The sequence below is a fragment of the Microcaecilia unicolor genome, chromosome 4 (genome assembly GCF_901765095.1).
Source record: "Microcaecilia unicolor chromosome 4, aMicUni1.1, whole genome shotgun sequence".
NCBI classification, from domain to species: Eukaryota; Metazoa; Chordata; class Amphibia; order Gymnophiona; family Siphonopidae; genus Microcaecilia; species Microcaecilia unicolor.
The window spans coordinates 165245184-165270478 of NC_044034.1; the positions used below are offsets into that span (position 1 = coordinate 165245184).

Sequence of the window (25295 nt, forward strand, 5' to 3'; positions counted from 1 at the left end):
GAGCATTCTTCAGGCTTCGCTAGGTCCCTCCTCATGTTATCCACACCATCAGGGATGTCTATCCTGTCGCAGATTTTGATATCATTCGTAAAGAGGCAAACCTTACCAGACAGCCCTTCCACAATATCACTTGCAAAAATGTTTAAAATAACTGGACCAAGAAGCAATCCTTGCGGCACACCACTTGTAACGTCCCTTTCCTCAGAGTGAGCTCCATTTACCACTACTCTTTATCGCCTTCCACTCAACCAGTTCCCAACCCAGTCAACAGAGGTGGACTGACCATTTGGGCAATCAGGCAGTACCTGAGGGCCCAGAGGATCTAGGGGGCCCAGAGGCTCTGCCCAGTTTTCTGCCACCAACACACACTACAACCCTCCCCAGTGGTCCTACCTTGAGGGACCCTGGTGGTCTAGCGGCTTCTGTGGGGGGCAGGAAAGAATCCCACTCTTTCCTGCCCACTACCACTACTCTGCTTCCTTGGCACTGCTATGTTTTAAAAATGGCTGCTGAGACTGCTGAGACCTACAAGACTACCGTGAGAAGTTTCAGCAGCCATTTTGAAAACACAGTAGTGCCAGCCCCAGACACAGTACTGACATTGGGCAGGAAAAAGTGGCTCAGTTTGGCTCAGGCAGGGGTCTATAATGTGCAGGAGGGGGGCAGCGGTGCAGAAGTGGGGTGGCAGGCAGTGGGGAGGGGTGCCCAATCATGACCTTTACTGCCTGGGGGCCCCAACCACTGACAGTCCGCCCCTGCCAGTCAATCACTTTATGGCCCATACCAAGGACACTCAGTTTATTTATTAGTCATCTATGTGGAATTGTGACAGAGGTTTTACTAAACTCACATCTAGGGCGAGCAGAACAGAATTGTTTCTGTCTGTCTTTTAGCTACTGACAGAGACAGATGAAAATAGATAGAATGGAGGGAAACAACAAAATTAGGAAAGACAGACAAAGTGGAAGGAAGAGTATGAGTAACAGAGATGGAGAGAATGAGAATTTCATCCAGAGAGCAGTTCCAGAATGTTCTATAAATGTGTCTGGTGGAGATTATAGTGTAGTTAAGGCTCCCTTGTTGGTATAAGTTTTACTGATAAGACAGAAGGGTATGTTTCTAACAGACATAGGACCGCCCCCCCTTCAACCCTGACCTCAGTGTGAATCCAAAGTGTCTAAGCCAGAAGCACTCTGTCTCCCAGCCAGCACAGTTCTAAGACATCTGGTTCCTGTGTTAATTGGGGACAGCTTTGGGAGAAAAGCTGTTTTTGATTGTCCCCAGTTCTTGGCTTCCAATACTAGAGCACTGCACAAAATTCTCCCTCAATATACTGAACCCTGTTGACCAGAAGTCAGCAGACCATGGCCCTGGAGCTTCTGCAGGGCCACACTGTACTACTTAGCGTGTGGCAGTAGCCATAAAAACAAACAGAATGTTAGGAATTATTAGGAAAGGCATAGAGAATAAATCAAAGAATATTATAATATCTCTATATCGCTCCATGGTGAGACCGTGCCTTGAGTATTATGTGCAGTTCTGGTCACCACATCTCAAAAAAGATATAGTGGAACTGGAAAAGGTACAAAGAAGGGTGACCAAAATGATTAAGGGGATGGAATGACCCTCAAATGAGGAAAGGCTAAAGAGGTCTTCAGCTGAGGTGTTGGGGGTGGGGGAATGATATGATAGATGTCTGTAAAATAATGAGGGAAGTGGAACAGGTAACTGTGAATTGATTGTTTACTGAAAGTGCAAAGACTAGGGGAAACTCTATGAAGATACACGGTGGCACATTTTAAAACAAATTGGAGAAAATATATATTTTTCAGTCTACATATAGTTAAGCTCTGGAACTCATTACCGGAACAAGTGGTAAAAGCAGTTAGCTTAGTAGGGTTTAAAAAAGGTATTACTACTTGCTACTTCGTGGAATCCTTCCAGACACTTGTGACCTGGATCGGCCACTGTTGGAAACAGGATACTGAGCTAGATGGACTCTTGGTCTGACCCAAGAGGGCAACTCTTATGCTCTTTGTTCTTATGTACTACTCAGCACCTGCAGGTACAATCCTGCTTTTGTTTTAATAGACATGAGCTAAATCCAGTATGTCAGCATGACCCCCCTGGAAACCAAGATCCTCGTTTATCAGCCATGTGGAGTACAGGAGCTTTGTAAAAAAAAAAAACCAAAACAAAACACTTGTTACTTTGTGAATACAACTAAGAGCAGTTCAGATACAGTGGAGATTTTACAGTAACCTGCATTATATAATGTATACAATAAGGGCGGATCAGATACATTGCAGAAGAAACATACTCGTATGATACATTATAAATACAGTTTAGCAGGGTAGGATTAAAATATAGGGAAACTAGACATTTGCCTAAATGTGCTAATTCAGTGGCTCCCAGGGCAGAGTTTTCCCCTGGTAAGTTGTCTGGGAGGGGAGGTGAGACCCAGTCAGTGCTCTCTGCAGATGTTTCTCAAATCTCCCCATCCCCTGTGCATTCCCCTCCAATTGGGGGTGCTTCCTATGTTCTGTTTTCTCTCCACTGGTTTTCCACAGCAACCAGAACCATATGGGATCCTGTCTGTGGATGTTTTAAAGTGTATTTATATTGGGTGGGGTCCTCAATGTGGTTGTTTGCCTAGGATCCACCAAAGGCTAATTCTGCCCTTCAGTTTAGAGAAGTTCAAAAATCTGTGTGAAGATTGAGGTAAAGTCATATACAGAGGCCCAAAAAATAAAACAGAAAATTTTTTCCATAAAACTAGAAATAAAAATAGTGCAATTTCCAAATTCCTCATGTCTACCTTTGGAGGAGAGATGGCTGAGCGGAGATATGATAGAAGTTTATAAAATACTGATTAGAGTGGAATACTAGGACAAGAGGGCACACAATGAAGCTACTAAGTAGTAAATTTAAAACAAATCAGAGAAAATATTTCTTCACTCAACATGTAATTAAACTCTGGAATTCATTGCCAGAGAATGTGGTAAAAGCAGTTAGCAGGGTTAAAAAAAGTTTGGATAATTTCCTTAAAAAATAAAAACCTAAAAGCCATTATTAGGATGGATTTGGGGAAAGTCCACTGCTTATTCCTGTTTATTTACTGTTCTGGGATCTTGCCAGGTAGTTCTGACCTGGATTGTTCACTGTGGGCTTGATGGACCTTCAGTCTGTCCCAGTATGGCACCATTTATAGTAAGTTTGTCACAAGCTAGGTAAAAAAAAACAGAAATTCAGGTTTCTTTTAAAAACGAGGACCATTTATGAATGTTCAGACTTTTTTTCTAGGCTTTCACACCTCTAGTTATCTGTAGTAATATGATATATGCCAAGTCAAATCTAGAGCAAGCATGACATCAGGGGACATCAGCAACCTTGCATTTCAAAAATTCAGTAAATGTCAGTATTTAGAGAGCTGTTTGCAAACTGTGCTTACCTTTCCTCAGTTTTCAAATGAAAGTATACGTATTTCTGCTTTGGAGCTTCCTGTAAACATTTGCACCTGCTCCTTCTACAGGTACATTTTCATTGAAAAGAACAAACAGATTTCAAAGTGCAATCCACGAACCTCACAACATGGCCAAAAATATGTGCATTTAAAGCAAATCACGGACATATAGCCACACTGAAGGAGGGCTGTTTTCAGATAGCTGATATATTTCTCCATGCACACAGCTTTGAAAATTGCACTCTGGAGGAAATGTTCAAAATCCTCATGAAGCTTGCAGACTTGTGGATACTTTGAGCCTGCAAGCTCATTTTCAAAAGGAGATGTAGACTGCACTTACAAAATCCATGGAGGAAAAGTACATATGGATTTTGCATCAGCTATTTGTGTGGGTCAGATCTGCATGTATTTTATCTTCTCCTACCTCTCTTGGGAATTATTCCATAACATAGGAGCCAACTTTTCAGAATTATTGGGGGATGCTAAGCCCAGTGGAAATAGCCCTCCCTTTGACACATACAAGGAATTTTCTCAATATTGGGTGTGCTCAAGCACCCACAGAGTCGGCTCCTATGTTCCATAAAGCTGGGCAGTTAAAAGTATTTTTAGTTGGCTAAACCCAGATTTACTTGTATAAAACCTTTTGAACACTGACCTCCCAATGTAATCTGCATACAGACAGCAGTGATTCCAAGCATTTTCATGTAGGACATTGCACATTTATATAAACTATAGACATTCTTAAGCCTCCAATCACAGGCCAGTCAGGCCTTTGGCATGTGATTGGTTGGTCATACCAACCCGACTTCCCCAACCTGGACAAGAGACCCAATTATTTCTGACTCCTAATACTGTAACCTGCTGACACCAACCCATTTGCTCCATTGCCTGCAATATTCCTAGTGGGCTAGCAGCTGGAATGGTGGGTGTTTCTATATCTTATTTATACCTGATGACTGGAAATGATACTGGAACCAGTACCAGAATTTTGTCTCAAATGAAAACCTCAGAGCTTTCCGATAGCTGAAGTCCAGCAGTCCTCAGAAGAAATACGAAGCATACGACTTGAATGACAGAGTGCATCAGGTTCTAAATTTAAAAGCCTGGATTCAGGGAAATCATAATTTGGAAGTCTGCTACTCTCTCTGATAATTTATCCGTGTTTAAAAGAAAATTGTTGAATTTCTCTTAGCGCTAGCTGCCATTGGAAGGATAGTTTCAGATTACTCGGCTGCATGGTGGAATGTGGACTTTTAATATACAAGTGAGTTGGATATGGCAGAAAAGGTGAACAGATTGCTCTACAGTATATGAAACAGTTGCATTATTAGTTAAATATTACAGTGATGTTCAAACTTATTTTCTCAGGACCCAGTGGAAGAAAAGCCCTTTTCCTCAGAAGGGCAAAGGGCAATATTTGCTGTATTTTCACTTCATGTCAAGTTGTTAATAAGGTCCAAAAAGTTTAGACCAGTGCTTCCCAATCTTTTTGTGCCTGTGACCCCATGATTGTGGCCAAATAAAATTGTGTGGCCTCCTGGAGGTGCAGAATAATGGTGTACCTTTGGAGAGGCCCGCCATCTATGTTGTGGAGGAGTAGTCTAATGGTTAGTGCAGTGGCTTGAGCACCAAAGGAATTGGGTTTGATTCCCACCGCAGCTCCTTGTGACTCTAGGCAAGTCCCTTGGGGCCTCTTTTACAAAGCCGCACTAGTCCATTCAATTTCTATGAGCTTCCTCTCATTTGCCACGCGGGAATTGCTAGAGTAGCTTTGTAAAAGAGGCCCTTAACCCTCCATTGCCCCAGGTACAAAATAAGTACCTGTATATAATATCAGCGGCATAATCGAAAGAGAAGGATGCCCATCTTCCGACACAAATTGGGAGATGGGCGTCCTCAACTGCTTTCTATCGCAGGGATGACCAAAGTTCCCGGGGGAGTGTTGGCAGTGTACCGAAGGCAGGACGGTGGCGTGGTTGAGAGATGGGCATCCTCGGCCAATAATGGAAAAAAGGGCATCCCTGACGAGCATTTGGCCAACTTTACTTGGTCCAAGGAAACTGGAAATTACGTTAGAGAGGTGGGCCGCCTGCAGGGACTGGCAGCAGAGTAGCCTGTGGGAGTCGACGCTGCCACCTTCTTTTAAAAAACAAGAAAAGAATAGAAAAGGTAATTTCAGGGAAGGGGGTTGAGGAAGGAAGGGTGGGGGGCGGTGGTGAAGGAGCCAGGGCGGCAACTCATTTCTTGCCTCAGGCAGCAGATTATCTTGGGCCGCCCCTAATTACATGCAGTCCAACTCACCCAGTTAGTTGTTTGGCACCAGCATTGAGTATCTGCGGTTCTCAGATAACTAGGATCCGCCTGGACCTCAACTTTGGACCACCCAAGCACTAATCAGGTACTGCCACAGTGGTCAGAGAAGATAATCAGAGGTATTACCCGGTTAAATCTTTGCTCTAGGGCCAGCCAGTGGTTAATTAGATATGTAAATCATTCCAAACACAGTATCAAAGAAATAAGGCAAAATAAGATATATGGAGGATATTGTATAGAGGGGCACCAACATTTAAGTGCTAGGAATTCATGGAAATGACCAGAATACTGGCCCACACAATTAAATGCCAACATTCCAACTACGCACTGTTCTATGAAATGGCGTCTAAGCACGATGACTTGTAGTTTGATGGGTGGAATGGGGGCGAGGTACACAATTTTTGTTTCCTGACTCCTTTTTGTTGGTTTTTAGGTGTTCGTGAGGACTGGAATATCTACTTCTTCTGTTTTTTTATTTTCCTTTCTAAGGCATCCGTCCTCATGCCTTATCTTCCCTTGGCAAAAATGTAAAGACAGAGGGTCTATGAAGTCAGTGCACACACTCACATGCCCCATATTGACCCTACACTTTCCAGCAATCCTTTCCTCCACTGAGGGGAAGTATGGGGTTTAGAATCCCCCTTAGTCGCTGCCCCTGAAGCAGCCTGCCATAGGTGAAACGTGACCACACTGGGCTATTTTAATAAATCCTTTGACCAACTACCTGCTCCCTCGATCCCTGCCTATCAAAGATAGTGCAGCAGGCAAGTATGGGCCTCATAGAAGGCGCCACAAAAATTGTGAACACTTCTCTTTCTAATGGGCAGCTACCAACAGCATTAAAAAGGGCAGTGGTCCACCCTCTGCTGAAGAAAAAGAACCCTGATCAGGACAACTTTGAAAATTACAGACCAGTATCCAACATCCCGTTTCTCGGGAAACTCATAGAACAAACAGTCTGTGTTCAACTTAATGACTGGTTAGAAAAGAGAAATTGGATAGATCCATGTCAATCTGGATTCAGACCTGGTTATGGTACAGAAACGGTTCTTGTATCCCTTCTAGATGATATTTACAGAAACCGAAACAAGGGATTCGCCTCGATGTTAGTATTGCTTGATTTCTCTGCAGCTTTTGACACCGAGGATCATGATATCATGCTAGCACGACTGACAGAAACAGGTATCAATGGAACAGTACTTGCTTGGTTCAGATCCTACCTATCAAACAGGCAACAATCCATAATGTTTGGCAGCAACTCATCACCACCATGGACACTGACCTGTGGGGTACCACAAGGATCGATACTGTCACCTATTCTGTTCAATATCTACCTCAAACCACTAGCTGAGCTGATTTGGTTAATGGACACTCAGTTCTACATCTATGTAGATGATGTGCAGCTATTCATACCCATTGAACCAGTGGCGTTCCTAGGGGGGGAGCGGTGGGGGCGGTCCGCCCCGGGTGCACGACGCTGGGGGGGTGCCGCGCGCGCCAAATCCAAGCAACCTTCAAGAGCTGTTTTTACTATTTGCGACAGCTACGCTGCCTCTCTCCTTACATCGAGAAGGTAAATCTTATCCCAGTTGTGCATGCCATGGTAACATCAAGACTGGATTACTGCAATGCACTATACAATGGTCTGACTACAAAGGGCCTGCACCAGCTCCAGTTGATTCAGAATGCAGCAGCAAGCTCATAGAAGGTTGCAAGCGACGTGACCATATCACACCATTTTTGCAAAAACTTCATTGACTACCAGTACGATACAGGGCTAAATTTAAAACTCTATGTCTGATCTTCAAGGCCCTGAAAGGAAATGGCCCTGAGTACCTGAAAAATAGGATGATCCTCCACACATCGCAAAAAACACTAAGGTCCTCCCAAGGACTTTCACTAACCACACCCTCTCCAAAAGACATTACATGATGTGATACCCGCAAGTGAGCCTTCTCCGGAGTAGCCCCCACACTCTGGAATGCACTGCCTGAAAGGCTGCGCTTAACACAAGATTATCTCTACTTCAGGAAGCAGGTGAAAGCTTGGCTCTTCAACCAGGCCTTTACTGGAAGAAGTAACTAACTCCTTAGTCTCACTCACACACACAAGGAGTACTCAGGCTGCATATACTGCAGCAGGTCATGTTTATCCACTCCTACTCTAGCTGAGATAACATTTAACCATTTCTCTGACCTCTTGTGCAACTTTCTTTAAATCAATCACCTTACTTTCTAACTCTTCCAACTTTCTTACCCTTCTATGTGTTACATCTTTGCTCTACCCTTCGCTATCACCTATAATATTCTATACGTATTGTGTTGACATTGTAAATAGTATTGCACTCAAGCTTGCAAGTAATTGATAAGAAACTCAAAACACACAGTGTCACACTAACTGTGTTTATTATACGATACAAGAGTCCGTTGTCGCCCACAGGTACTGGTGTCAAACACCCGATCTGTAGCCTTGGGACTTGAGAGGGGGTCCACCAGATCCCCTTTTGAGTCCCCCATGCGACTCAAACACTTCCTGGTGGTCTAGTGACCCCCTGCCCCTTCCACTACAATCCCTGGTGGTCTCAGTGGACCCCAACCCCCCCTACAAGGATTGGCTGGTGGTCTAGTGACCCCCTCCTCCCCGCACCCCCTCCCAACCCCCCCTTGCAGCAAGTTGCCTTGGTAGTCTAGTGACTTCCTCCCCCTGCACTCCCCCCCAACCCCTCACCTGCATCAAGGTTCACCCTGGTATCTAGTGATCCCCTCCTCGTACTTTGAAAGATGGAGGCAGGAGGGCAGGAGCAACACCCCTTGCCCTCGTGCCTGGGGCCTGCCCTGCACAAAATATTGGCACCCAGCCTCGGCTCAGTGCATCCTGGGATGCACTGGACAGGGCTAAGCACCATATAAAGATTTTCTTCCTTATATGGTGCTTAGCCCACCCAATACATCCCAGTATGCACCAGGCCAGGGCTGGGTGCTGCCATTTTGTGCAGGGCAGGCCCCAAGGCACGACGAGGGCAAGGGGTGTTGCTCCTGCCCTCCTGCCTCCATCTTCTTCATGGTATAGGGAGGGGGAGGGAGTCACCAGCCACCGGGGCAACCTCTTACTGCAGGTGGCGGGGCGGGGGAAGGAGGTCATACCACCAGGGTGACGCTGCGGAGGAGATAACTAGGGGGGTCAGGGTCCACTGGGACCACCAGAATTAGAAACATTTGAGGGGGTTGTCGGGGGCATAGGGGGGGGTCTCATGGGGGGAGGGGCGTGTCAGGAGGGAAGAGGTAGGGAGCACAAACAGGCAGCCCTTGCAAGCTGCCTGTTTGTTTTTCCCTCCTCTTCCAACAGCTCCAGAGCAGCTGTAAAATTGGCTCCTTAGAGCCAGGCACTCTGAAGCTGTGCATTGCTTGGAATTCTCATTAGAATACTAATGATCTTGTTGTAATACATTTGCATGAGGTTCTCGGTATCTGTTAACGGCATACGTTAGAGCCACAGAAAACCCTTCAATGCATTATTGGTAATGTTTGCTTTAAATTGGCTACAAACATTCTCAGCATGGTAAGCTTTGTGCATCGGGCCCATAGATCCATGCCATTGCTTTCACTGGTCAGGTGTGGAAGGTGAGATGGTGTGAGAGGAGCACTTCATCTTCATGCTCCTCCAGCACTTGTGCTTCCCCTCCTCCCCCCCCCCCCCCCCCCCCCCCCCGAAAGAGAGTGCACCCTAGCCCCAGGGACACTCCTCCCCACCTTCTGCTTTGCATCACTAGGTCTGTTGTTTTAGAAACACAGAAACATGACTGCAGATAAAGGCCATATGACCCATCCAGTCTGCCCATCCTCTGTAACCCTTTCCTGTTCCTAAGCAATCCCATATGCTTATCCCATGTCTTTTTAAATTCTGGAACAGTCCTCGACTCCACCACCTCCACCGGGAGGCCATTCCACGCCTCCACCACCCTTTCTGTGAAATAATACTTCCTTAGGTTACTCCTAAGCCTATTCCCTCTTAACTTTGTCATATGCCCCCTCATTCCACAGCTCTCCTTCATTTGAAAAAGGCTCTCTTCCTGTACATAAATGTCCTTGAAATATTTAAACGTTTCTATCATGTCTCCTCTCTTCCAGCGTATACATGTTGAGGTTCATAAGCCTGTCCCTATAATTTTTGCATTCAAGACCATTTACTAATTTCGTAGCCGCCCTCTGGACCGACTACTTATACAACGGCACTATCATCTCCTTTTTCCTGCTGGTCATGCCTCTCTTTATGCACCCAAGCATTCTTATGGCTTTGACCATCGCTATTTCTACCTGTTTGAAAGCTTTAAGGTCGTCAGACACAATGACCCCCAAGTCCCGCTCTTCCTTCGCACACTGAAGCACTACACCCCCTATACTGTACCGTTCCCTCGGATTTTTGCGACCCAAGTGCATGACCCTGCATTTTTGGGGATTAAACCTTAGTTGCCAAATATCGGTCCATTCCTCTAGCTTTGCTAGGTCCTTCCTCATGTCATTCACACCCTCCAGGGTGTCCACCCTGTTGCAGAGTTTAGTATCATCTGCAAAGAGATAAACCTTACCAGACAGCCCTTCAGCAATATCGTTCACAAAGACGTTAAAAAGAGCTGGCCCTAGGACCGATCCCTGTGGTACTCCACTGACGACATCCTTTTCTTCAGAGCAAGCTCCATTTACCACCACTCTCTGTCTCCTACCATTCAACCAATTTTTACCCAATCAGTTACTCTAGGTCCCACACCGAGGGCACTCAATTTATTTATCAGTCGCCTGTGCGGAACTGTGTCAAAGGCTTTGCTGAAATCCAAGTATACCACATCAAGCGCCTCTCCCACATCCAACTGTTTGGTCACCCAGTCGAAGAAGACTCTGGGCAAGTCACTTAACCCTCCATTGTCCCATGTAAGCTGCATTGAGCCTGCCATGAGTGGGAAAGCACGGGGTACAAATGTAACAAAAATAAAAATAAAAAAGACAGCCAGATTCATGTGACATGACCTGCCACTAGTGAAGCAACAACACCAACAACAAAAAAACCCTGTGTGCTAGTGGCACTGAGTATGAAAATGATATCCTCTGAGTCAGAATTAAATGTTTGATTTCTGATCTGCTTTTTTTGTGGCAAGACTTTCCACTGGTTTATTGCCAGGAGTGAGAAATCAGCATTCCAAGAGGAATTACAGGAGTTTCTCTCCTGCAGCCAGACAGCACTTCTCTGGCTGCTTTATTACAGAATGTGTTCCAGCCAGCCAGGAAGGCAGGCTGAGCCACCAGACTTCCACTACTACACAGACTGTGTAAACCCACACAGATTCATGTGTGCACATACACATATACCTTCAAGTGGCTGAAGGTACAGAACATGTCTGGGAGCAGATATTTCCCTTATTGGCATCAAGAGCAGGACAGCTTCTTCACTAACAGCTGGCTGGAAGCTATGCTGATTAGAATCAGATAGAGCAAGATTTATGCAGTTAGTTAGTTTTTGCTCACACCTTTTTCAGTAGTAGCTCAAGGTACTCTGGATATTTCTCTGTCCCAGGAGGGCTCACAATCTATGTTTGTACCTGAGGCAATGGAGAGTTAAGTGACTTGCCCAAGATCACAAGGAGCAGCAGTGGGATTTGAACCAGCCACCTCTGGAATGCAAGACTGGTGCTCTAACCACTAGGCCACTCCTAGCTGGATCAGCTGTGTGGAGCAGCCACAACTAGTAATGTGGCTGGCTCTGATACAGTCACAAGGTGATAAAGAGACAGACAGACAGAACTTTAAAAGCATTTTTCACCCATTCCCTTTCCCATCTTGGAATCTTTGCTGTGTTCTGAAAGAAACATAGAGACCCGTGCAACCCAGTTAAAATGAATTTGTTTGAAATGACTTATAATCTAAACTGTTTATTCATACTGCAGTAATAGTGTGAAAGTGGCACAGTCCCAGTGCTGGTTATTGCACAGTTTACTTTAGGAATCAAATAGAAACCAGCAAGAAAGATGAGAAGCTAAACAATTTAAGGGCTCTTTTACTAAAGCTTAGTATAAAATAGGATGTGGAGCATTTAGCATGTGCTAAACTTTAATAAAATGTCCCCTAATTCTTTTCAGTAATGATGGTGCTTTAGCTGTCCACACCCCATGCCTGAAATGGTATCTCTCATGTTAGAACACTGGTGGGAGGTGTGTCACAAAAAATGTGATATAGACACAAGCCTGTACTTTCCTTAGCAACCATCTGTGCTTGCAACCTGGGGAGAGCAGAGATCCAGAGGTTCAGGTTCTCGAAATCCCCATAACTGGTCCTTATTTTTGCTTCTTGGTAACCCCAGTCCCAAGTGGAAATGTTGTAGGTCTGCAGTCCATAAGTTCTGTTTGTTACACGGTTTCTGAGTAGCATATTTGCAGGGTTTTGTGTTTTCACAATATGTGGCAGTGGATGGATTTTGTGTTGCTGTTACTGAGGTGACACCAGAATTTGAATATACATCTGTTTAGTATGGCAAAGTCAGAAATCTGGGACTGATGTGTTGCCTACAGTTTTTAGATGTGGGATTAAACAGGTGGAAATTCACTCTAAACTTAATGTCAACAATGAAATATTTAGATCTTTTATCCAGCTGTGAGTTTTAGTTTTCAGTGGGTCACATACCTGAGCATTGTCTGCCCGGTGCGTCACAACAGAAAAAAGGTTGAGAACCAACGTGTTAGAGGAATTCTGATGTTACATTTATTCAGGGAATCTCAGGTATAAGTGTATGTGAGCAAATCTAAATTAAAAAAAATGAATTAATTAATTAGGATTTATCACCTTTTTGAAGAAATTCACCCAAGGCAGTGTATAGGAAGAATAATCTGGACATAGGCCATAGCCAATTTTGGCAGTAAACATTCAAATAACAATATACATTATGTCATATACACTACTTCTCAAAAAGTTTTATTACTAATACATTCATATTCAAAAACATTTACTCATACTGCTAAAATCATATGCATTTAAAATCCGAAGTTACATGGAAATACATTTAAAACAAATAGGAAGAAATATTTTTTCACTCAACGAATAGTTAAGCTCTGGAACTCTTTGCCAGAGGATGTGCTAATGGCGGTTAGCGTATCTGGGCTTAAAAAAAGGTTTGGACAAATTCCTGGAGGAAAAGTCCATAGTCTGCTACTGAGACAGACATGGGGAAGCAACTGCTTGCTGTAGGATTTGTAGCATGGAATGTTGCCACAATTTGGGTTTCTGCCAGGTACTTGTGACCTAGCTTGGCCACTGTTGAAACAGGATACTGGGCTAGATGGACCATTGGTCTGACTCAGTATTGCTACTCATATTCAAAAATGATCTCAGTTAGAGAGTAGGAGTGGCTAAGTAGGTCCTGCTACAGCAGTGGTTCCCAAGCCTGATCCTGGAGGCATCCCAGCCAGTCAGGTTTTCAGGATACCCACAATAAATATTCATTAGGAGAGAGATTTGCATGCACTGCCTCCACTGCATGCAAATCTCTCTCATGAATATTAATTGTGGATATACTAAAAACCTGACTAGCTGGGGTGCCTACAGGACCGGGTTTGGGAGCCACTGTGCTACAGTATGTGCAGCTGGTGTTAGTCTTGTTTATTTATTGCACTTGTATCCCACATTTTCCCACCTATTTGCAGGCTCAATGTGGCTTACAGAGCCCTGTTATAGCAACGCCATATCAGGTTAGAGAAAACAATTGGTGTTACAAAGAGGTAAAGAAATACAGGAGGATTTGGACAAGTCGTTATTGAAAAATACATTCTGCGCTATTTTGGTTAGGTGTTGTGTTGTAGTTAGTTAAGGGTTCTAGTAGTAGGCTTTATTAAAGAGGTAGATCTTCAGGGATTTGCGGAAGTCAGTCAATTCTTTGATTGTTCTTAGGTGATTTGGAAGAGAGTTCCACATCTGCGTGCTTATATAAGAAAAGCTGGACGCGTGTGTTAGTTTGTATTTTAGTCCTTTGCAGCTGGGGAAGTGTAGGTTAAGAAAGGTGCGGGAAGATCTCTTAGCATTTCTGGGTGGCAGGTCTACAAGGTCTGGCATGTAGGTCGGGCCTCTCCGTAAATGATTTTATGAACAATCGTGCAGATTTTGAATGTGACACGTTCTTTCAGTGGTAGCCAGTGCAGTTTCTTTCTTAGGGGTTTCGCGCTTTTATATTTTGTTTTCCCAAATATGAGTCTGGCTGCAGTATTTTGGACTGTTTGAAGTTTTTTGATGGTCTGTTCTTTACAGCCAGTGAAGAGTGCATTGCAATAGTCCAGGTGACTTAACACCAATGATTGCACCAGTTTCATGAAAATGGCTCTTGGGAAGAAAGGTTTCACTCTTTTGAGTTTCCACATGGCATTGAACATTTTTTAGTTGTATTCTTCACATGGTTTTCAAGTGTGAGATTTCTATCAATGGTGACTCCCAGGATTTTCAAGTTGTCTGAGACGGGTAGGGTTACGTTTAGGGTGTATTGTGTTGTGAGGTGATTATAAGGCATTGTGTTTTTTCTGTATTGAGGTTCAGTTGAAATGCGTCCGCCCAGGAGTGCATGATTTGGAAGCTTTGGTTATTTCGTTGGTAATTTCCTTTAGGTCATGTTTGAATGGGATGTAGATCGTGACATTGTCTGCATATATGTATGGGTTGAGATGTTTGTTGTCGAATAGCTTGGCTAGGGGTATCATCATTAAGTTAAAGAGGGTGGGTGAAAGGGGGGATCCTTGTGGAACACCGCATTCAGGTATCCATGGGGCTGATGTCTCTGCATTAGTTGTTACTTGGTATGATCTTGATGTCAGGAATCCTCTAAACCAATTGAGGACGTTTCCTCCAACTCCGAAGTATTCCAGGATGTGTAATAAAATTCCGTGGTTGACCATATCGAAGGCACTGGACATATCAAATTGTAGGAGAAGTATATTATTGCCGTTTGCAATTGTTTGTTTACAGTTATTCATTAGAGTTACTAGCTGCTTCTGTGCTGTAGTTTGATCGAAATCCTGATTGAGATTCGTGTAAAATTGAGTGTTTGGTTAGGTAGTTTGTGTGACCAGCTGGTTAGTTGTTTCTTCATTAAAGGTTTAGGAGAAGGGCCAACTTTCACCTGCTTCCTGAAGTAGCAATAGTCTTGCATTGAAGGAAGCCTTTCTTGGAGTGCATTCATTGTGTTTTTGTAAATATGTGTTATGATCCTACTAGGAAAGGCAGGATAGTGACTGGGTCTCGCTCCTGATTGGTCATGTCAGGGATTGGGCTGACGTATGAGGCAGCTGACGTCAGATGCCAGACCCTATTTAAGCCTATCTCTGCCTGCATAGGACGCGCTAGTGTTATTTCCTTCAGCTGTGAGCGTACCTCGTTTCTGCATAGTCTGTGCATGTGGTTGCCATTATGCTCTTTGTTTGTGTTTGTTCTTTGAGTCTGTAGGAGTCTGCTCCCTCTGATTGCTTTGCTGTTGTTCAGCTGTGTGCTGCTTCTCTGTGTGCTCTGCCTTGTGTGCTGGGTGAGTCCATGGGAGCTTACTTCCTTCATTTGGGTTTCCCTTTAAACCTTTACCTGCTGTATCTGTTGTTTGGTTTGTGTGAGCTGTGTAGCTTGAGCAGTCTCTATGTAATCTGCCTTAACCCTTTACCTGCAGTATCTGTTGTTTGGTTCTTGTGAGGACTGCTCCTCATCAAAGCTGTGTAGCTTGAGCAGTCTCTCTGTGTGGTCTGTCTTTCTCCCCTTTACCTACTGTATCTGTTGTTTGGATCTACTGAGGACTGCTCCTTGCCTAGCTGTGCAGCTTGAGCTGTCTTTCTGTGTGGTTTCCCCTTTACCCCTTTCTTGCTCTAGTTCTTGTGTGGATCCTGTGAAGGCCGCTCATTCGTTTAAGCTGTGTGGCACTGCTTGAGCTGCCTCTCTGCGTGGGTTTCCCAATTCTGGTTGTTGTTAGTATCTGTATCTTTGGTCTTGTGGCCTTTCATTGATGACTGTGTGTGGCGCTGTGTGCACGGCCTGAGTGCCAGTCCCTTCTGGGACTTCTCTCTGTTCTTTTTCCAGTTCGGCCTTGCGACCCATACGAGTGGTCTATTTCCCTTTCTGGTGGTGCTCACTGGTCTGCCTGAGTGTATCGGGCTTTGTAGCCCTTTGTCTCTGTATAGCGTGAGCTCAGTCTACCCTAGGCCTCGGCCAAGGGCTCATGATCAAACTTAACAATATGTTTATTATGTTTTATAGTTGTGTTTTTTTAAATAGATACTAAAAGTGGTGTACAAGTGCAGCTCCTCTTCTAGGAACTCATGTGAAACTGAGGGCTCACCTAGATCCACATCTCTTTTCCACAGGCTATTGGTGAAACCTGACATGGGGCTCTTGATCAGCACACCTTTATAAAAGTAAATCAGATACATATTTTATAATGTAGGCAAACCTTTACATAATCAGTTGGACTTTTAGGCTTCTTGATTGGTCAGGCTAGCTTGTTGATTGAAGAAATCGTTTTCTTCATCGCAAGGAACAAATAGTCCATGTCCCAAAACTCAGATTAAACTGGCACAGGCGTCCACAGCTCCCATCAACATGGAACCTGAAATGAAACTTCATATACCAACAAGCTTAGAGCTTCCAAGTTACCCAGTTCCAGGAGAGAGATTTGGGGTCAGTTCTGCATTTCTGTAAACCCCTTTATTGTGCATTATGGGACCTGCAGCACTGGTCTGAATGGGTAGAATCAGAGCCTACACTGCTTTGAGAAGTGAGTTCAAAACCACTGGCAAAAAAAAGTCTTCTTCTAGGAATTGCTTAACTTGGCAGCTCTGCAAGCAAGAGACACAAAGGAAGTCTTTTTACGTCTTCACTGGAGGAAATTGGAACATATACCGGGTCAAGTCAGGGTAGGAACAGTCCATCCAGTCATGGAGACTCAATAGGTTCCTAAGGGCTGAGGATTGCTCACTTGAATCCATTTGGGACCAGATGACAGCAGTGCTTATAGTCTCTGGGTTGAAGATGAAGTTCAGAAGGAATATCCACAGAGGCTTATATAGCTTATTTCCCTTATCTTCCTTTCTATGACTGATTCTTCACTTCCTCAGGCAAAAGCCTGTCCAACCATTTATTCTCCAATACTGTGACAGCTGCCATTCTTTTGGGTCCATGGCCAATCTCTACTTCAAGAAGACACTATAAACTAAAGATAGGGTGTCTCAGAATAAAAGTCTTTACTTTGATGCAGCTTATTCAAATGCAAAGGGTTTTAAAGTAGCTTCACGGCCTACAGGCCCAGAATGAAGAAGAAGAAAGGGTTCAAGGTTACTTCTACATATTTTGGGAACAACTTCCTTCTCTTCTTTTTGGATTTTGGGTTCCCTCTGCTCCCTGAACACCCGAGGACAGTTTCTAGTACCTGCAACTCCAAGGTTCAAATCTCCTGATCTCTGCCCTCCTACAGATTCCTGGATTAAGCTCCCTCTTTCTCTTTTCCACTCTTATGTATAAATACCTTCAAAAAAGCTTCTTAAGTCGTGAGAAGAAATCAGAAACATCACTAAAGGAACTACTCTGTGCGGTCTTCTGCTAACACAAGCACTTAGAAACACCGACCTCTTTCTCAAGCTTGTATGGCACACTCAAACAGGAGACTTAGCTGCTTCTTTCTTGCGCCCTTGCAGGAATATGGGAAACTGTATGTCTTCACTTCTTCCCTCCCCAAATTATCCAGAGAGACGATGCAACCATCTCCTTCTCCCACTCTAAGCCAATCCCTAGAACAATTTACTAGAATCTCCAGGTGGACACACTGAGCAATCCCTGGGTTATACCATTGTGGGCTCTCCTAGTGGGGTGTACCACAGCCAAATGGTTCCGTTCACTCTTCACTCACCTCTGTCCATATGCTCTCTGCTGGGAGAAGCACAAGCCTAGTAAACAGGGCTTTCTAAACTTTGCATAGGGATCCCATAGCCATTCAGGATAACCACAATGACTATGCAGAAAAGAATTTGCAAAGAGAGTTTCAAGTGAATACAGATTTATCTCATGCATAGTCATTGCACCTATCCTGAAAACAACTGGCTGTGAAATCAGTAGGACAGGTTTGGGAAGCTCTGTAGTAGAGGATTTCAAAACCCTTTACACAAATAACATCACCAAAATAAAAACAATAAAGCAAAATATAAACTATAAAGTAGGGGGGGAACCCCTCCCACAGCAGTCAACCTGTTATTTTTTTTTTTTGTTTGTTTTAATCTTTCTTTTTTCCCTAGAAAAACTCTTGAAGTTCCTTCTGGTGGGTTATTGGTCTTCACTCCTAGTCCTTGAGGGCCGCCAATGGGTCAAGTTTTCAGAATATCCCAAAGAATATGCATGAGAGAGATATGCATGTCTAGTACCTCCATTGCATGCACATTTCTAATGCATATTCATTAGAGACATGCTGAAAACATGACCTGTTGGTGGTCCTTGGACTGGGAGTGAAGACCAAGGCTGTTGATGGTTTGCATGTTATTGCTTCACCTGTTCATGCCTCCTTAGGTCTCTGCCTGGCTGCTGCTTTCTCTGTGCCTGCCCAGTGCACCCTGCACCAATCCTAAGGCATCTTAGCCCATCATTGTTGTGTATCTATTGGCGCAGAAATCAGTGCTGACTAAGCATATTCTATAAGCGGCACCTAGAGTTAGGTGTGGTATATGGACTACGCTTAGTTGATATCAAAGCACCAAAAAATATGTGCCTTCATTTACGCCAACGAAAATGTGGCGCAAATCCTGGCATGTAGATTTAGGCGCACTGAGCTATATTCTATAACTACATGTGTAAATTTTGGAACGCCCACAAAAAGCCCATTTCCCCACCCATAACCATGCCCCTTTTTGCCTGTTGGCATTAGAATTTAGGCGCACTGCATTACAGAATGTGTTTTGCGAGTTGTGTGTCTAAATTCTAATTATTGCCAATTATTGCTCACTAGTAAAAAAGGCCCGTTTTCACACAAATGAAACGGGCGCTAGCAAGATTATCATGTAATGGCGATTATGTTTTTAAGGGAACTGTTAGGAGAAATGTTCTGTCATGATAAGTAATAATTGGGAAGGGTGTATAATGAGTAATATGCTCCAGGGGTACGAGATATGGATTGTTTTATCTATGTTTTTTTTTTGTTTTAATCTTTCTTTTTTTGTGATTTTTATTTATAGTATTTTTTTAAAAGATATAGAGTACGCAGACTCCATCCATGTCCAGCATTTCTCCTCTCTTCCCTCCCCTCAATCCATGTCCAGCATTTCTCCTCTCTTCCCTCCCCTCCATCCATGTGCATCTCCTTCCTGACTTCCCTCCCCTCCATCCATCCATGTCCAGCAACTCTCCATTCTCCCCTGCCTCCATCCACCCATATCTAGCAAGTTTCCTCTCTCCCCTCCCCCTCCATTCATCCATCCATGTTCAGCAATTCTCCTCTCTCCCCTGCCCTCCCCTCTATCCATCCAGGTCCAGCAACTCTCCATTCTCCCCTGCCCTCTCCTCCATCTATCCATATCCAGCAAATTTGCTCTCTCCCCTGCCCCCTCCATCCATTTATGTCCAGCAATTCTCCTCGCTCTCTCCTGTCCAGCGATCTCTTCTCCCCCTGCCCTCCTTTCCAATTCCAGCCATCTCTTCTCTCCCCCTGCCCTTCCATCCATGTCCAGCGATTCTCCCTGCCCTCCCTCAGCTCCCTGACAGCCTCCTCCCCGTTCTTCCCCCCCCCCCCCCCACACGTTTAACCCTTTTACTTTCAGGTGCAGCGACGACAGTGAAGAGGACAACACAGCTTCTCCCTTCCCTCACACAGTGTCCCGCTCTTGTGGAAACAGGAATTGCATCATCGCAGAAGGCAGGACACTGTGTGAGGGAAGGGAGAAGCTGGAGGCGAGCCCGCTGTGTTGTCCTCTTCACTGCCGTTGCTGCACCTGAAAGCAAAAAGGTTAAACACACGCAAGGGGGGGAGGAACAGAGAGGAGGGCTGTCGATCGGAGAGCTGAGGGCGGGAAGGAGCGGAGGGACCGTCCGAGAGCTGCCGGGCTGCTGTGCCAGGCAGCCCTGCGTTTGGGGGGGCAGCAGCCAGGGGAAGGTCACGGTTGGGCTGCCTCCCCAAGCCTCTTATATGGGGCGCCTATGACTGTCCTCCCATCCCATCCATGTCCATCAATTTTCCTCGGCCCTGCCCTCCTCTTCCCTTCCTCCCTCCTTCTCCTCGATGTCCCGCGATTCTCTCCTCCTGACATCATCTCGCCTCCAGCGTTCCGTTCCCCCTCATTGTTCCGCCCTCTGACGTCATTACGTTTTGACGCGAGGGCGGGGCAATGAGTGGGAATGGATGCTACGAACCCAGGCATCCAGACGTAGAATGTTGGAGGTGCAAATTATTATATAGTATTATTGCTTCTTGAGAGCTGTTATCAACGCTGATTTGTTTGTTAAGCCAATTAAGCTACAAGCGTTGTTATAGAATACACTTGGATTTCGGCACGGATCTCTAGCCACAATATATAAAATCTGGGGGTAAGTGCCAACATTTTCATGCTAACAAGTACACCTGCCTTTTACATGGCTTATGTGATGCCAATTGATGCTCTGTCCTAGAGTGAAATCTGGGCACCCAGATGCTATTATAAAATGCTATTGCAGCACACAAATTTCTGTCACCTAATGTTTACTGCCCTTTATACGTTTGTCCCTTTGAACACTGATCTCTTTGTTTCCAACCGGTTTGTAGAGGTAGAAGCTCAGCGGTAGAACTGAGTGCTTTAACCACGCTTGGAATGCTTCTCCCTTTGGGATGGTCCAGGAAGCAGGGGTTGGACTAGACAGTTTCTGGAGATGCCTTCTGTCACTATCTTTCTGAGGCTGGATAATTCTGAGACTCCGATTATGAAGTAATGAAAAGTTGGCTTTTCTCTCTCCATGACTCAGTGATGTGGCCTGTAGGGATCCGATGTATTTGGCTGAGTTCATCTTTTCCCTGCACGTATCAGCTGTTCTCATCGGTGGGGTTCTTGGACTGTTTTCCCTCTGCGCAAAAGCTTGGACCATTGCAGAGGATTTTGAAAGGTTAGGGTTGACAGAGATTATTAAGCCAGTGTAAGTGAAGGTTGCCCATGCCCGGCACAAGACAAAATAACCCTACAGCTATTAAGATGAATCTACTGGAACATTAGTTCTAGGATACATCTCATTTTATTCTCAGAAAACAGTCTGTAATGTGGACCCATAAGGTAGAAATTCCAGGCACCTAGCACAGGAAATCGAGGGAAGGGAGGGAATATGAAAGGTTACCCCAGGTACACTTTAAAATGACTTAGTGTTGAGAACAAGGCCAAGGAATGTCAGGACCTTACCTGTGAGTGCAGTACATTTTTTAACATTGCAGTGACCTGTTACATTTTTCTTACACTAAACCAGCTTTCAAATATTAATCTCTTGTCTGTGAGTGCAGCATTATTCTACATATGTTTCCCAGTCAGGGCCTGCAGCTATAGTAGCCTCACTTTTCTCTCTCTCTCTCCTCCCCCTCCCCCCCCCCCCCCTACAGAGCTGCACATTTCTCTGCATCCACCCCCTTAACTCTGATCCCCAGTCCATTTTTCCTCTCTCCCTTCTCCCTATACTCCTGGAGAACTGCATTCTTCCTGGTTTTTCTATCCACAGCTAGGTCACACGTACATGTCAGTCATTTTTCTGCTCTCAAGGGGCTTTGTGCCCTGGGCAGCTGTCTCTTTCACCCGCTCTTAATTACAGCTCTGTTCCCAATGCTGGAAGAGCAGATCAGGTAATTGGATCTAGCTGTTACTTTCTGATGTCAGAAGACTCTTTACAGTACCTTTTGTCTTCTGTGATTGAGACTGGCATTTTTGGGATGTATTATTAAAGCAACCTATAGACAGTGGCTGATGCTGAGGCTATTTTGCTTTCACTTGAAAACACCTCTTTTAATTCAGCCCATTTTCCTGCATTATCTTGCAGTCTTTAAGCACGGTAAGCCTAATAGTGCCACCTGAAATAAATGCAGATATTATTCAAAATAGTCTAGACAGAGCCTCCAGGATGTAAGGATTCATCTACTGAATTAAAATACAGCCTGCAGGAATAAAAGGATTTATTTCCTGATGAGTTATGGACTTTTTTTTTTCACACTAGCTAGGAGACTGGTCTTTCATAGGGCATGAACTCCTTCGTCTAAATATTTAAAAACAAATCTAAATTATTCACAGACCATATGGGAGCTTGTCTTGAAAATGATAAATTAGACATAATAAAAGAGGAAAGAAAAATAGTAAGGAGAGATCAGAGAAGAAGAGCAGCTTCTGGGAGGGATACTGGAGACCTAAGAAGGGGGGGGGGGGGGGTGAGAGGGCACGGGGCAGTGCCAGGGGCAGAGAGGGAAATGGAGTGTTAGGCAGTGGGACACTGCTCCATGCTAACCCTGCACTCCTGTTGATCTGCTCAGGAAATGCTTCCTTCATGCATTCCTCAGCTGGCTAATTTAAATATTCTTCTCCTATTGGTCCAGAGCTTCCAGAAACAAGCAAGTCTGATTTACAGTTGGGTATTTTTTCTCCTTCCAAGGAATTAGTTTTAACCAGAATTAACCCCTCCGTAGTAGTCATGCAAGTTTTTCGAAAATAAAGCTAAGATTTCCCCTCTCCTCTCTCATCTTCGCTAACTCCTGTCTAGTTTCATCTGGACCTATTTAACTTTATTGTTCTGGCACAGTATCCAATATGATATATAATTTTGAAACAGAGAAAAAGACAGCACATAGAAACACAGATCCATTCAGTCTGCAATTCTGTTATACAATTTACCTGATCTCAGGCTTCATTCTCACATATTCCCAGTTTAAGGAACCTATATGCTTATCTTGTGCTTTTTTAAAGAGGAAATAGCAGCACCATGCACCTTCATTTGCAACAACCCTAGGATTTCATAACCCCATTTTATATCCTTTCTAACCCTACCTAGGATTGTCAGATGGCTCCAGATTCATCTGACAGACACGATCCAGTCCCATTGCATGATGGGACTTGAAGTTAAGATTTCCCTGTTCCCTATCTTGGGCAAGTCATACCAGGTAACCCTTGCCTTGCTTAAACTGGTGCAGGTCCCATTTTTAAAAATTATTTATTTATTGGTAACTTATTATACCGCTTTACCTGACCAAGCAACCTGTGGGGTGGCCACACTGAGTTCCGTGTAGTGATGAATATCAAAGGAAGCCTTTACCTGGGTAAATCTAGTACAGATCCTGGCTGCATCCCATAGGTGACTGTATTAAAGTCCTTTACTAAATAAAAACCAAAACAAAAAACTGTAAGGTGATACCCACCAGACTAGAAGGAAATCAGTGCTGAGTGATATTCAGGCCTGGGGCAAGGGTATGACATAATCTAGGTCAGTGCTTGCCAATCTTTTTGTCACTATGACCCTATGATCACAGGTAAATAAAATTGGGTGCCCCCTTCCCCTGAAGTTGCAGAATAATGCACCTATGGGGAGCCCACTCAGATTGTGACCCCAAACACAAGATTTGTGACCCCATTTGGGGTCCTGACTCACAGTTTGGCATTGCATTCCCCCCCCCCTTTCAATTAATTTTCAGGCCATTAGGTCCTCTTCTGTGAGATTTTGATAATTAAGTGCAGCAATCATAATTACCTCAACATCAGCCCTCCTAGGACAATCTTGTAACAATACATAATTAAACATACTTTTAAGTAATAAACTTAGCCCAACATTTTTTTAAACCCAGCTATGCTAATTGCTTTTACCATATCCTCCAACAACAAGATAATTAAGCTGCATAAAAATTTCCCACCCTTTCTGGGAATAAAATGGCAGCTGATGGTTCCTTGCATTTATGGTAGAGAATGACACGGGGACGGGGAACCGCAGTAACCGTGGAGATGGGGATGGGGACAGAGCTTGCGGGGACAGATCCCATGGGGACGGGGTGGAGACGGGGACAGATCCCACGGGGATGGGGACAGATCCCACGGGGATGGGGACAAACTTTGTCCCCGTGTCATTTTCTACTTTGAAGCCTGTTAATGAACTGGACTGTTATTTATGTTTAAGTGATGCCTACAAAGATATTTTGATTTTTTTGAAAAACAAGCAAACATACTGGCCATAACTAGCAAAATTTGCATGGGAGATCCTGTACATGCTGCTACCAGCACATCTTCTAAGAAGACAACTTCTATTCCAGGAAGGACTATGGAAGACAGGCGAGCTAGATTGAATCCTGAGATTGTTGATGATTTCTTATTTATCCACAGATTAAAAAACCATAACAGTGCTTTATAGGGCATATTTTTCCCCTCTAGGACATATAGAACGGGTTGTATTTTATACCCTGGACATTTTAACAGTGTGAATTAGGATTCCTTGGTGTAGTAGAAATCACCTATTGTTGGGGTTGGAAGGGTAGAGGGTGGTGGTGGGAAGGAGGGTTATTTATAGCTGCTCATTGTTATTATTGTTGTCTATTTGTAATTTATACACAACAGTTGCACAGCATATTGTTCCTTTTTATATTTTAATAAAAAGATTTAAATATAAAATCATAAGTGTTCGAGGCTTCTGCAGATGAAGACAGAGCCCATGGGGACAGAACCTGTTGGGACGGGGCGGGGATGGAGACAGAACCTGCGGGGATGGGGTGGGGACGAAGACAGAACCCACAGGGACAGGGCGAGGACGAAGACAAACTTTGTCCCCCTGTCATTCTCTAATTTATGGGGCTGTCAGAACTTATTGTTTTACCCTTGGTGACTACCTAGTTTGTCTAGTGGTTAAGCCGGCCCTGGTGATATTCATTCAACAAACACTCCTGACTCGGGCTTTTCCAAGGGGGAGGGGGGTGATCCAACCATGTAAACCTGTGTTGGGGGACCACCAGCCACTCAGGTTTTCAGGACATCCCTAATGAATATGCATGAGACATTTGCATACCTGTCATCTCCATTACTGTATATGTAAATCTCTCTCATCCTTAGACATCCTAAAAACCTGCCTGGTTGGTGGTTCCCCGGGACAGGTATGAGAACTGCTGATGTAAACCATGTACCAAAAATTCCCCCAAAGGCCATCTATCAGTTTTCATGCCTTTTCCTCTGATCCTGAAAAATGGGAGGAAGGGAGCCTTGATTAGCCAAAGGAAGTCTCTCAGTGGCCTCCCATGCTCATGTCCATCCATTGAACATTGAGACCCTTGCACGTCCTGAGGAGTGCAACCTACTGTGCAAGGTACAGATGTCTCCTGTAATAAATGTTGCTACCCAGGGTTCAGAGCACCCTTCAAGGGTTAGCATTGTGACAGAGAAGGTTCCCTTCTCACCCAGCATGTTTAACCTTCCATTTCACTGAGGGGGAAGCTCTTGCGGCTCAGAAGGATTGGAAAGACCAGTGGCCGAAGAGAAGAGGGGAATCCCTGGTGGCCCAGCATGTGGCAGCATCAC

The 25295-nt window shown here is 44.4% G+C and overlaps 1 protein-coding gene across 3 annotated transcripts in view; it reads left to right on the plus strand.

Annotated features, from left to right (window-relative positions):
• The window catches only part of CREB3L1 (cAMP responsive element binding protein 3 like 1), a 139441-nt gene that overhangs the window by 16695 nt on the left and 97451 nt on the right, over window positions 1-25295 (plus strand). The window lies entirely within an intron of this gene.